Source organism: Pteropus medius, unplaced genomic scaffold (genome assembly GCF_902729225.1).
Source record: "Pteropus medius unplaced genomic scaffold, Ma_sr-lr_union100, whole genome shotgun sequence".
NCBI classification, from domain to species: Eukaryota; Metazoa; Chordata; class Mammalia; order Chiroptera; family Pteropodidae; genus Pteropus; species Pteropus medius.
In genome coordinates this window covers 1,815,040-1,826,018 of record NW_024349125.1, presented here as the reverse complement: position 1 = coordinate 1,826,018, position 10,979 = coordinate 1,815,040, and the positions used below count along the sequence as shown (strand labels likewise).

At 35.7% G+C, this 10,979-nt stretch overlaps 1 protein-coding gene across 25 annotated transcripts in view; it reads left to right on the top strand.

Annotated features, from left to right (window-relative positions):
- Positions 1-10,979, top strand: part of AOPEP (aminopeptidase O (putative)) — a 333,589-nt gene that overhangs the window by 16,710 nt on the left and 305,900 nt on the right. The window lies entirely within an intron of this gene.

The following is a 10,979-nucleotide window of genomic DNA, read 5'->3' as shown; positions in this document are numbered from 1 at the left end:
AGGGAGGGAAGGAGGAAGGGTCTACAGCAGTGCACATTTCACTCATCACTCACTCACTCATCCAGAGCAACTTCAAGTCCTGAAAGATTCATTCATGGTAAGTGCTCTATACATATAGGTGTACCATTTTTATCTTTTACATCATATTTTAACTATACCTTTTCTTAGTTTAGAAATACAAATACCATTGTGTTATAGTGACCGATGGTATTCAGTACAGTAGTATGCTGTACATGTTTGTAGTCTAGGAGCAATAGGGTATACCATACAGCCTATGTGTGTAGTAGGCTAGGTTTGTGTATATTTGCACAACAACGAAATCACCTAACAAAGCATTTCTCAGAACATATCCTTGTCATTAAGTGGTGCATGACTGTATTCATAAATAGCACTAAAGACTGCTCACCACACAGGGAGACTCTTTTAGAATGCTGTTGATAATAGTTCAGATAGGTGGTCTTAGTTTCCGGATCAGGGTTTTGCCATCAATGTGGAGAAGAGTTGTATGAAAGAAAGAACTTGAAGGAAGAATTTAAAAGTTGATAATTGATTTGGAGGAGTTACAAAAGAGAGGAATCAAGATGATGCAAAACTTTTGGACCCAGTGGAAGGTGCTGTTGCCATAACAAATGTGGAAGTTGGTGTATATTAGGGAATGGTAGGAGACCAATCAGATGCCCTACAGCCTCTAGAGCTGTGCTTCTTTAAGAGTTCTCCACCAACCAGCACCCACCCACAAACTAGTTGGTCTGTAGGGAGATACGTATTGAGAGAGTTATCATTTAAAAACTTTTATAGTAATCGTTTTCTTTTTTCCTTTGCTATGGTTTGTTCCGATTGTTTATGTTAATTTTAATTTTAAAAATTTGAAGTTGTATTTTATATGTCTTTTTTGTATGATTTATTTTTATTATATTTTACAAGAGTATTGACCTGTAATGGGAAAAATAACTGGCCCTTTAGCACAGGTAGTTTGAGAAGAATTGCTTTGGAGATAGGTGGCAGGGACTTAAAAGATCAAAACTGGTGATAAGGAATAGAATGATGAGTTGAGTATCTGAGATGTGAACAAAAGAAAGACTTCAAGATGTTATGAGGACCCAGGACGGAGTCTTGAGGTGCACCCAGTGTTCTGGGGGCAGAAATGTTAGAGGGGATGTAGACAGTACAGTGTCCCATGAATCATCAGAGGTGGTGGGAAGTTAGTAGTGTCAGATAACCACAGAGAGTCAAGGAAAATAAGAACTGAGGTAAAGCTAGATTTGGCAAGAAGTAAGTCATTGTGAATGTTTAAAGTAAACTTCTAGCAAAGTGTTATGAGAAGATGCCAGATTTCAACAGTTTAATAAGAAATGTATGATCATGAAATAGAAGAGGGTGTAAACCACTGGTTGGTAAAGTTTAATGGCAAAAGCTATCGGGTCAAATGAGGGAAAGCACATTTTGAGTGTGGAGTGTGTGTGTGTGTGTAGTTGGAAAACCTGAGCAACTTTAAAGGCTCCTATCAGCTGAGAGGTGGGAAAGTATATGTGAGAAAGAAGAAGGAGATATTTATACTAAGGAGGCAGTATTCCATGGCCAGAAGCAGGAGTGGGGAACAGATGCCATGGGAGTGAACCTGGAAGTGAGAATGGGGGCTGATTGACGAGTAATGGTGCAGTAACCCAGATAACTACTGGTCAGAGCAAACTGAGGGCAGTTAGAAGAGGGAAAAGAGAGGAATTTGCACATCAGGTTCAAACAGGGGAAAATGCAAACTGAAGCATTACCGAGGTCCAGCACTGATGTGGTGGGCATGTTCATTTAAGTGAGCAGGGTCGCAGAAGCCCCGGTGAGAGCATTGGTAAAATGGCTTGAAATTGTGACCAAGGGTCTGGCCTAGGAAATTTTTTACTCTAGTCTAGTCAATGCTTAGTAAACATGAGTGCTGAATAACAAAGTAATGAGGGGAGGAATAAAATGGAGTCACTTAATCCCCAATCATGGTTAAAAGAAGAATAATGTGGTACAAATGGACTTAAGATAAAATTATTTCATTAAACTTATATATAATATTTAGAAACACAATCATTCCTTAAAAGTGTGAAAAGAATATAAGTATGATATTTTAGGTTCTCTAAATGTAAAATTTAAAATGTAACTCAAAACTCATACCTGTCAAAATGATGTATACTAGTTTCTAACTTTGATTCAGCCCTCTTCTAAGTATTAGAATGGAAAGAGAGCTGGGCAGAGATGCAGTGTCTGTTGTTTGTGCCCACTCCTCTCTTCTCCGACCTAATTATTCTCCCTTCACAGTCTTGAACCCAGCCCTCAGGTTTTCTCTCACCTTTGCTGTTGTCTGTGATGGGCCTCTCATCTTCCAAATGACTTTGATACAGGTGGTATGTCATGGTTGCTCTGTAGGGTTGCCATGCAAAAGAGACCATGGGCATAGAGGTTAAGAATGCTCTGGAGTTGAACTCTTGGTAATCTTGAGTACTTAGCCTCTCTGAGCATATTTCTTCATTTGTGAAAAAGGGGTAGAAAGAATAAGAAGGATTGCAAGAGATTAGAAGAGTGTCAGCTACATAGTAAGTACTCATTATCAATTATTTCTTCTAAATTGATTATTTCTAATAGACATTTTCACAGCTTTTTGCTAGTTTTAAATTTTTCATAAATGCATTTTTCTTTTTAAACTGACAAATCAGTTTATTTGCTCCTGGATAGCAGAGCTATCGGTATGTGCAAAGTCTTGTGCCTTAAGCAACATGACAAAGGCCAACGGAAGGATTAAGGGGTTACATGAGGACAAAGTCAAACTTGGTAGGAGAGGTGTACCCACAACAGGCTGTGCTATGATTGATTAGTTCTTTGTCGTGTTCTTTGATGTTGCAAAACGTAACAGTTTTGACACAGAAAAGTTATTCTCTAGTTTTAAAATTTAGATATTTCATATGAAATCTTTAATTGTTAGTAGTTTCAGGAAACAAATCAATGTTTATTAAGACTCATCTCCTAATGAGGAGTCAGACGTTGCAGTTCAGCAGGTAAATAACCTTTCTGTCTTCACTGGTCAGCCTCCATGGGCAAGTATGACTTCTTGAAAAAGAAGTAGAAAAGCTGAAATGTTTTTCTCTATAACTGTAATGTGGTCTCTCAGGAACCCTTTTCTGATCACTCTGCTGTAATTTAGTTTAAGTGGCACTCTAGAAACTGAAGCAAGCTCTACTTTGCAAGGAAGTAGCAATCAAAGGGATAAATTCTTTTCTCTTTGAAAATAGAGTGAAATCACTTCCACTCTGGTCTTTGCAACCCAATGCCTGCTGATACTGGGAGCATAAACACATTAGGCACCAAAGAGGACTGGCATCTGGATGCTAAGATGTGATCAGAATAGCCAGAATAAACACAACGGCCATCGGGGAAGCTGAATTCCATCCTATCACATCATGTTGAAGCATAATTCAGTGTATGACTATGTGATACTGATGTGAGTAAAATCAGTTTTTGTTTGCAGTGTTCACATTTAGACCTCCCCCATCCCCTTGACTGGGTATAATATATAAATCAAGCCACAGCTGACAGTGATTTGCTTTCTTTATCCGGGAAAAGGTCTTTGACTCTGATTGTAACTTGGCTTTACTGTGTTGATCTTCATCACAGGCACTTTTTATAATTCCCACAGCAACATTAACTCCAGTTGTTGATTTTTTTTTTTTTTGGCATATACATATCACAATTGGGTCTTTCATTACATGATCACAAATTATATGCAGTCACTCGTATATGCTTCACGAAAGCAGTAAATTTAAAGAAAAGAAAGACTATTTAAAACTTGAGACCAGAGCACAGTTTATCTTATTTATAGTTTGGCTTAAAGATTGGTATTTAAGTTAATATCATACCACATGTGGTAATCCTGCAAAGTGCTACATATTTTTATTTATAGTTAAGGGACTAAAGCAAAATCCCCTTTTCATTATGTTATCTTGCATTATTTACTCAGTGATAAATGACATTGCCTTGTGGGTATGAGTTTTGCAATGAAAGAGTCTATTGTAGCATATATTTATGTGGGGGGAGGGGGTTGTTAGAGTTATGGTTCCAGAGGGGTTTTAAACTCTAAATATCCTGGTACTTGTTCAGTTAAAACATATAGCTTAATGTTGTTTTAACACTGTATTTTTACTTGAAGTAAAAGAAAAATATAAAGGAATGAACAAAGGTGGGAAGCTTAAAGTTAAAATGCTAGAAACTAAATGAAATGACTGAAGGCAATTTTAATTTTAAAAGATTAAAATTATACCAGAGATAATGTGATCTTTTGATTGGCTTGTTTTTGCTGTTTAAAAATGACTTCAACTTTAAAAGTTTATTAACTGTTTAAGGGCACTAGTGAACAATTTCTATCAGATTGGGGAGATATGAATATGAGGAGCTCAAAGAAAAGTTCTGAGGGACTGGAGAGTTTAATAGCTGCTCAAACCTTTGAGTAGAAAACCAGTTCCATGCTATGCCAGTTTGTTCAATATTCATAAGACTTTCTACTGAAGAAAGAGCTAGATATTTTAGAGGGAGGGTTAATCTTTTAGAATATATTTGTTTAGAAATAGAAAGAAAAAATAGATGAACAAATAAGAGGACATATCAATTTTGAATAAAGTAGAAATTAGTTCAGCCTATACTCATTCAGAATTTTGGATAATTCAACCAAATGGGCTACCATTTTGCTAAGTATAAAAATAAGGACTTCCTAATGAGTTAATAAAATAAGATTTTAGGACTAACATATTTGAGGCAAATGTGCTCCTTTAATTTATTCAGCACTTAAAAGATATCATACCACTGTTTTTTGGGCCTCCATTATTTCTGATGAGTAGTCAAGTGTCATTGTGAGGAGAAGCCATCTGTCATTTGTGTCATTGTCACCCTGCATGTACTGTCATTTTGTTCTGCCTGCTTTCAAGATATTTTTTCTTTGTTTTTTAATCAGTTTGATTATGGTGTGCATAGGTGCGATTTCCTTTGCATTCATCCAGCTTGAGTTTGTTCAGATTCTTGAAGCTTTAGATTTATATCTCTCACCAAATTTGGAAAATTTTAACTATTTTAAAATAAGTGGGTTTTGGGAATACTTTTACATTTACCAAAGAAGGTACAAGGGTAGTATAGAGTTCCCACATACTTATTACCCAGATTCCCCTATCGTTAACATCTTACATATAATCATGGTGTATTTGTTGAACTACAAAAGTAACGTTGGTACAATGCCATTAACTATAGGTTTTCCATTAATGTTCTTTTTTTTCTGTTTTAGGAATCCAGTCTAGGATAGCACTTTACATTTTATACTCATATCCCTGAGTCTCCTCCAATCTGTAACAGTTTTTCAGAATTTATTTGCTTTTTATGGCCACGACACTTTTGAAGAGTATGGTCAGGTATTTTTTAGAATGTCCCTTGATGTGGGTTTGTCTGATGTATTCTCATGCTTAGACTGAGATTATGGATTTGGGGAAGAATACTATAGAGGTAAGGTGCCTGTCTCATCAAATCCTATCGAATGATATCGATATGACTTACTAATGGCGATAGTAACCTTAACAATGTGATTAACCTTGCGTCTGCCACAAGGTCTACTGTAAACTTGATATTTTCCTTTTTCATTCTCTAGTCTTTGGAAGCAAGTCACTAAGTATGGCTCATACTCACGGGGAGAGAAATTTCCCTCTAACTCTTGGAAGAGGTAGTATCTATATAATTTGGAATTCTTCCATAAGAAAGATGTATTCCTGAACCCCCATTTATTTTATTTATTCAATCATTTGTTTATACCAGAATAGAGTCATAGATATTTATTTCATTCTTTGGATTCTAATTCAATACCGTCATTATTTATTTTCTTTAATTGTTCCAGCTTTGGTCATTGGAAGCTCTTTTATGTTTTTTTCCTGTATCCTTTTGAGATATCCCTACTCTTTTTCTGTAACGATTCCTCCCTCCTCCGCCTCCTCTTCCCCTCCCTCACCCTTCGCCTTTGGAGGCCTATCTGATGCTCCAGGCCTATCTTGTATTTTTCCTGCCCCTTCTCCAAAGAGGCCTGGTTCCTTTTACTGGACAATGGTATGTAGAATCTACAGTCTGAGTGCCGGTTGTTTGCAATGTTCATTATTTTTTAAAGTATTTTTTGCATGGCATTCTCTTTTACCTCTCTTTCCTGGACTTTAATTATGTATGTTAAACTTTTTGATTTTGGCTCGAAAGTACCTGGAGCTCCATTCATTCTTTTCAACATTTTTTTTCTCTCTGTTCTTCACATTGTATAATTTCTATATAAATATTTTCAAGTTCACTTACTCTTTCTTCTGTAATCTCTAATCTGTTAATTTTAATTTCAGATACAGTATTCTTCAGTTCTAGAATTTCCTTTTTTTAAAATACTAATATCTATTTCTCTGCTGAGTTTTCCTTTTAGTTTATTTATATTACAGCATTTATGCCCTTAACTATAATAGTAATAACTGCTTTAAAGTCTTTGTCTGCTAATTCCAATATTTGGATCCACTCAAGTCAGCTTCATTGATTGCTTTGTTTTTGAGTATGGGTCACATTTTCTTGTTTTCTTTGATGTCTAATAACTTTGGTTTTTATCTTAGATGTTGCGATTGATACTTTATAGAAACTTTGGTTTCCTTGTGTTCCTCGGAAGAGTATTAATGTTTTGTATTAACAAGCAGTTAACTTGCCTGAACTAAAACTTCCAGCTTTGCCTTCCCTGCAGCGAGCAGCAGCAGACATTTCAGTTTAGTTCAGTTCATTTAGCCAGGAATGGACTGTTTGGTCTGTCCCGTACTTGCATAGTTCAGTTAGAGACTTGGGCGGTTTATATGCAGAATGAAGCTCTTGCCTTTTCTGAAGTTTTCCTTCTTTACAGCTACTGTCAGTCCTGAACTCTGTTTTCTTATTCTTCAGCTGGTAAGACTGCAGGTTTCAATTTGAATTTTAGCTGCTTGGCATAGCACCAGTTAGGGCCTACACTCAGGTAAAAAACTGTAAAACAGGAAACTCAGTGCTATTCCCTTCTCTCAAGTGTCTACTCCCTACAGTTTCTAACAATTTTTGCTCACTCTCTTGTGCTTTCATATTTTTTCATTGTTATCTAGAGATTATAAATGTTATCAGTGGGAGGGTTGGTCTTATATAAGCTATTACATGATTACCAAAATTGGTGCTCCCCTTCATTTAAGGGGAAGGGCGATATTAATTAAAAAAACAAATAAATGTAAAACTAATGCTGTTGTGCTATGAAGAAGTACATAGTGCTATGGGATCTATTAAGAGGGGAAATTGACTTAATCAGTGAGGTCAGGAAAATTTTCCATGAGGACATGGTGAGGCGAGGGAGAGAATTAATAGGAAAAGAGAGAGTAGAAGAGGATTCCACATATTTTTGAATGAATGAATAATATAATCCAGCTTTCTGTGCATCTTGGTTTATTTCTTGGCACATATTCTTATCCTTTCAATCTTTAATCTTTTCTCTAGGTTTCCGTGATGATGAAAGGGAATCTATAGCTATGATGCCTATAATGATATACAATTAAGCATGTTCTGAATGGAAACTTCTAGAACCAAAGGACTTGTGGGTATGGACCATTTAAATGGTATAGTGGAGTCCTTGGCCTTCTGGTCAATATGATCAACTTAATTGTAAGGAAATTCCACCCTTCCCTTCAAGTATTTATGAATGCTATATAAAATTATAACTATAACTGTATATGTACATATAAACACACACACACACACTCTCTTATATACATACACAAATTCAAAGCAAGAAAGAGTTATCCTAGTTGACCAAAATAGAGAGGGAATGTAAAGTTAGTATGATGGACAGGAGTCTAACCTGTCCATCAGGCTTTCACATAGTAGCTGGAGGGGAAGGGGTACCCAGCCATGGACCCAGTACATGTAGAGAACTGAAACTGAGTTAAATGCATCAAGCCAGAAGATATGAGGGAGCATTCCCTATATTAAATGGAGAAAGAAAATTCCATTACACTGTCCCAACAGAGGCAATACAGTTTGCTTTCTACTCAGGGCTATACATGGAAAGAATACCTGAGTCCTCAGACTGAAGGAGCACACTGAATCTTGAGCTGGTCAAATAAGAATAAATCCACATTTAGACATATTGAGTGAAACTGTAGAATATCAAAGATAATGAAAAATATAAAATCTACCAGAGAGAAAAAAGAGATAATATCAAGAAATGCAGATTAATACCAACCTCTTATCAGCAAAAAGAGATGTCAGAAGTAATATATTCAAGTGCTAAATAAAAATAACTCACCTTTTAAGTCTACCTTTTAGTTAAGTGATCATTCAGTAGTGAGGATGTAATAAAGACATTTTCAAACGTGTAAGTATGAAAAAGTTTACTACTCACAAACGTGTAAACTTGAAAAAGTTTACTACTCATAAACTTCTCCCAAAAGAGTTACTAAAGATATACTTAAGTAAAAAGGAAATTGTGGCAGATCGTATTTTCCAAAAATGGCCATAACAATATCTACCATCTCACATACTGTTTTCCAATGTGACTTAGCTAGTCCCCATCAAAAGGAGTTGATGTCCCTCTCCTTGCATCTGGACTGGCCATGTGACTCTCTTTTGAAACCAACAGAATATGATAGGAGTGATATTATATTGACTTTCAATTCTAGATCAGAAAAAGCCATTCAGCTTTCAACCGATTGTTTAGCACACTTGCTCTGGTAGCTGCCAGTTGCCATATAAGATGTTCAGTTCTTCTGAGACTTCTATACCAGAGAGGCTTTGTGTAGATACTCTGTCATCAGAAAAGTCTCTTCTCCTGTTGAAAACCACAGAGTGCCATGGTCAAATTCATAAGATGCAGAAGGATTGCCCAGCTAAGAGTTACGCAAATTCCTGACCCACAGAATATAATAAAACGGTTGCTGTCTGAAGGCACAAAGTTTTGGGTTAATTTGTCATGTAGCAATAGTAACTGGAACAAAATTGAATCCTGAAGAAGGGGATGGAATATATCAATCAGTCATGAATAAGAAAGCTGGTGAACAAATAAAAATAAGTATTGACTTTTTTTCTAAGTTGAATGAGGGTTGTTAAAAACAACATAATGCTAAGATATTTGCAACAATAATACGGAAGCTGGTACGGGGGCAGGGGAAGAGGAGAGACTGATAATAAAACTTTGTAGGGTCTTTTTACTGTATTGTTTAGAAGGCTACTAGAGGTTGATTTTAAATAGGCATGTTAAAGAAATAGATTGTATCACTTATGAAATAGTAGAGGAAAAAAGAATTCTCAGAGCAGAAAAGTAAAAGCTAAGAAACAAAATTGTGGTAGACAGAAAATACAAAATAAGTTGGCTGAGATAAGAGCTCTTACAACAGTAATCATGATAAATGTAAATAAATTTCAATTATTAAAAATGATAATTACATATTTTTAAATGCAGTCAATGCTGCTTTAAAAAGATACCCAGGCAAAACAACTCAGAGTGGTTAAAAATAAAAACAGAGGGATAGAAATGATATCAGGAAAAAACAAATAAAAAAAAGCAGGTATGACAATGTTAATATCAGGAAAAATGGAATTTCTGGGTGTTTTACTCAGAAAACATTTATACATGTGCACTAGGAGACATGTACAAGGATATCAATGCAGCATTTTTTGTAATAATGAAAAAATTTTTTAAATGCCAGTTTATTTTTTTTCATGCTATATATATATATAATTTTTTAAAACATTTTATTTTTTTTATTTTACCCCTGCCCCCTTTTCCCTCCCTTCTGGTAGCCACTAGTTCATTATCCATGTCCATGAGTCTCTGTTCGTTTGTCCTGTTCATTTGTTGCTTTTAGGTTTATATCCCATAATATGTGATATCATGTGATTTTCAACCTTTTCTGTCTGGCTTAGTTTGCTTAGCATGATTATTTCAAGGTCCATTCATGTTGTTGCAAATTGCAGTATTTCATCTCTTCTTATGGCTGAGTAATATTCCATTGTATATATGTACCACAGCTTCTTTAGCCAATCATCTATCATAGGACTCTTCAGTTGCTTCCATGTCCTGACCACTGTGAACAATGCTGCTATGAACATCGGTGTGCAAATATCTTTTCACATATGAGTTTTCAAGTCTTTGGGGTAAATACCCAGTAGAGGGATTGCTGGATCACATGGTAGATCAATTCTTAGTTTTTTGAGGAACCTCCACACTGTTTTCCATAGTGGCTGTACTAATTTGCAGTCCCACCAGCAATGTATGAGAGTTCCTATTTCTCCATATCCTCTCCAACATGTTATTACTTGTCCTGTTGATTATAGCCATTCTAACAGGTATGAGATGGTATCTCATTGTGGTTTTGATTTGCATTTCTCTAATAGCTAGCAATGTTGAGCATCTTTTTATATATTTGTTGGCCATTTGTATGTCCTCTAGGGAGAAATGTCTGTTCAAGTCCTCTTCCCATTTTTTGAATGGGTCGTTTGTTTTTTTGTTGTTATTGAGTCGTATGGGTTCTTTGTATATTTTGGAAATTAGGCCCTTATCGGAAGCGTTGCTTGCAAATATATTTTCCCATTCGGATGATTGTCTCTTTACCTTGTTGATAGTTTCTTTTGCTGAGCAGAAGCTTTTTAGTTTGATATAGTCCCATTCATTTATTTTTGTTTTTACTTCCCTTGCCTTTGAGGTCAAATTCATAAAATCCAAGGTCCGTCAGTTTAATTCCTATGTTTTCTTCTATGCATTTTATTGTTTCAGATTTTATATTCAGGTCGTTAATCCATTTTGAGTTAATTTTGGTGTGCAGTGATAGACAATAGTCTAGTTTCATTCTTTTGCATGTGGCCTTCCAATTTTCCCAGCATCATTTATTGAAGAGGCTTTCCTTTCTCCACTGCATGTTTTTGGCTTTTTTGTCAAAAATTATTGCCCA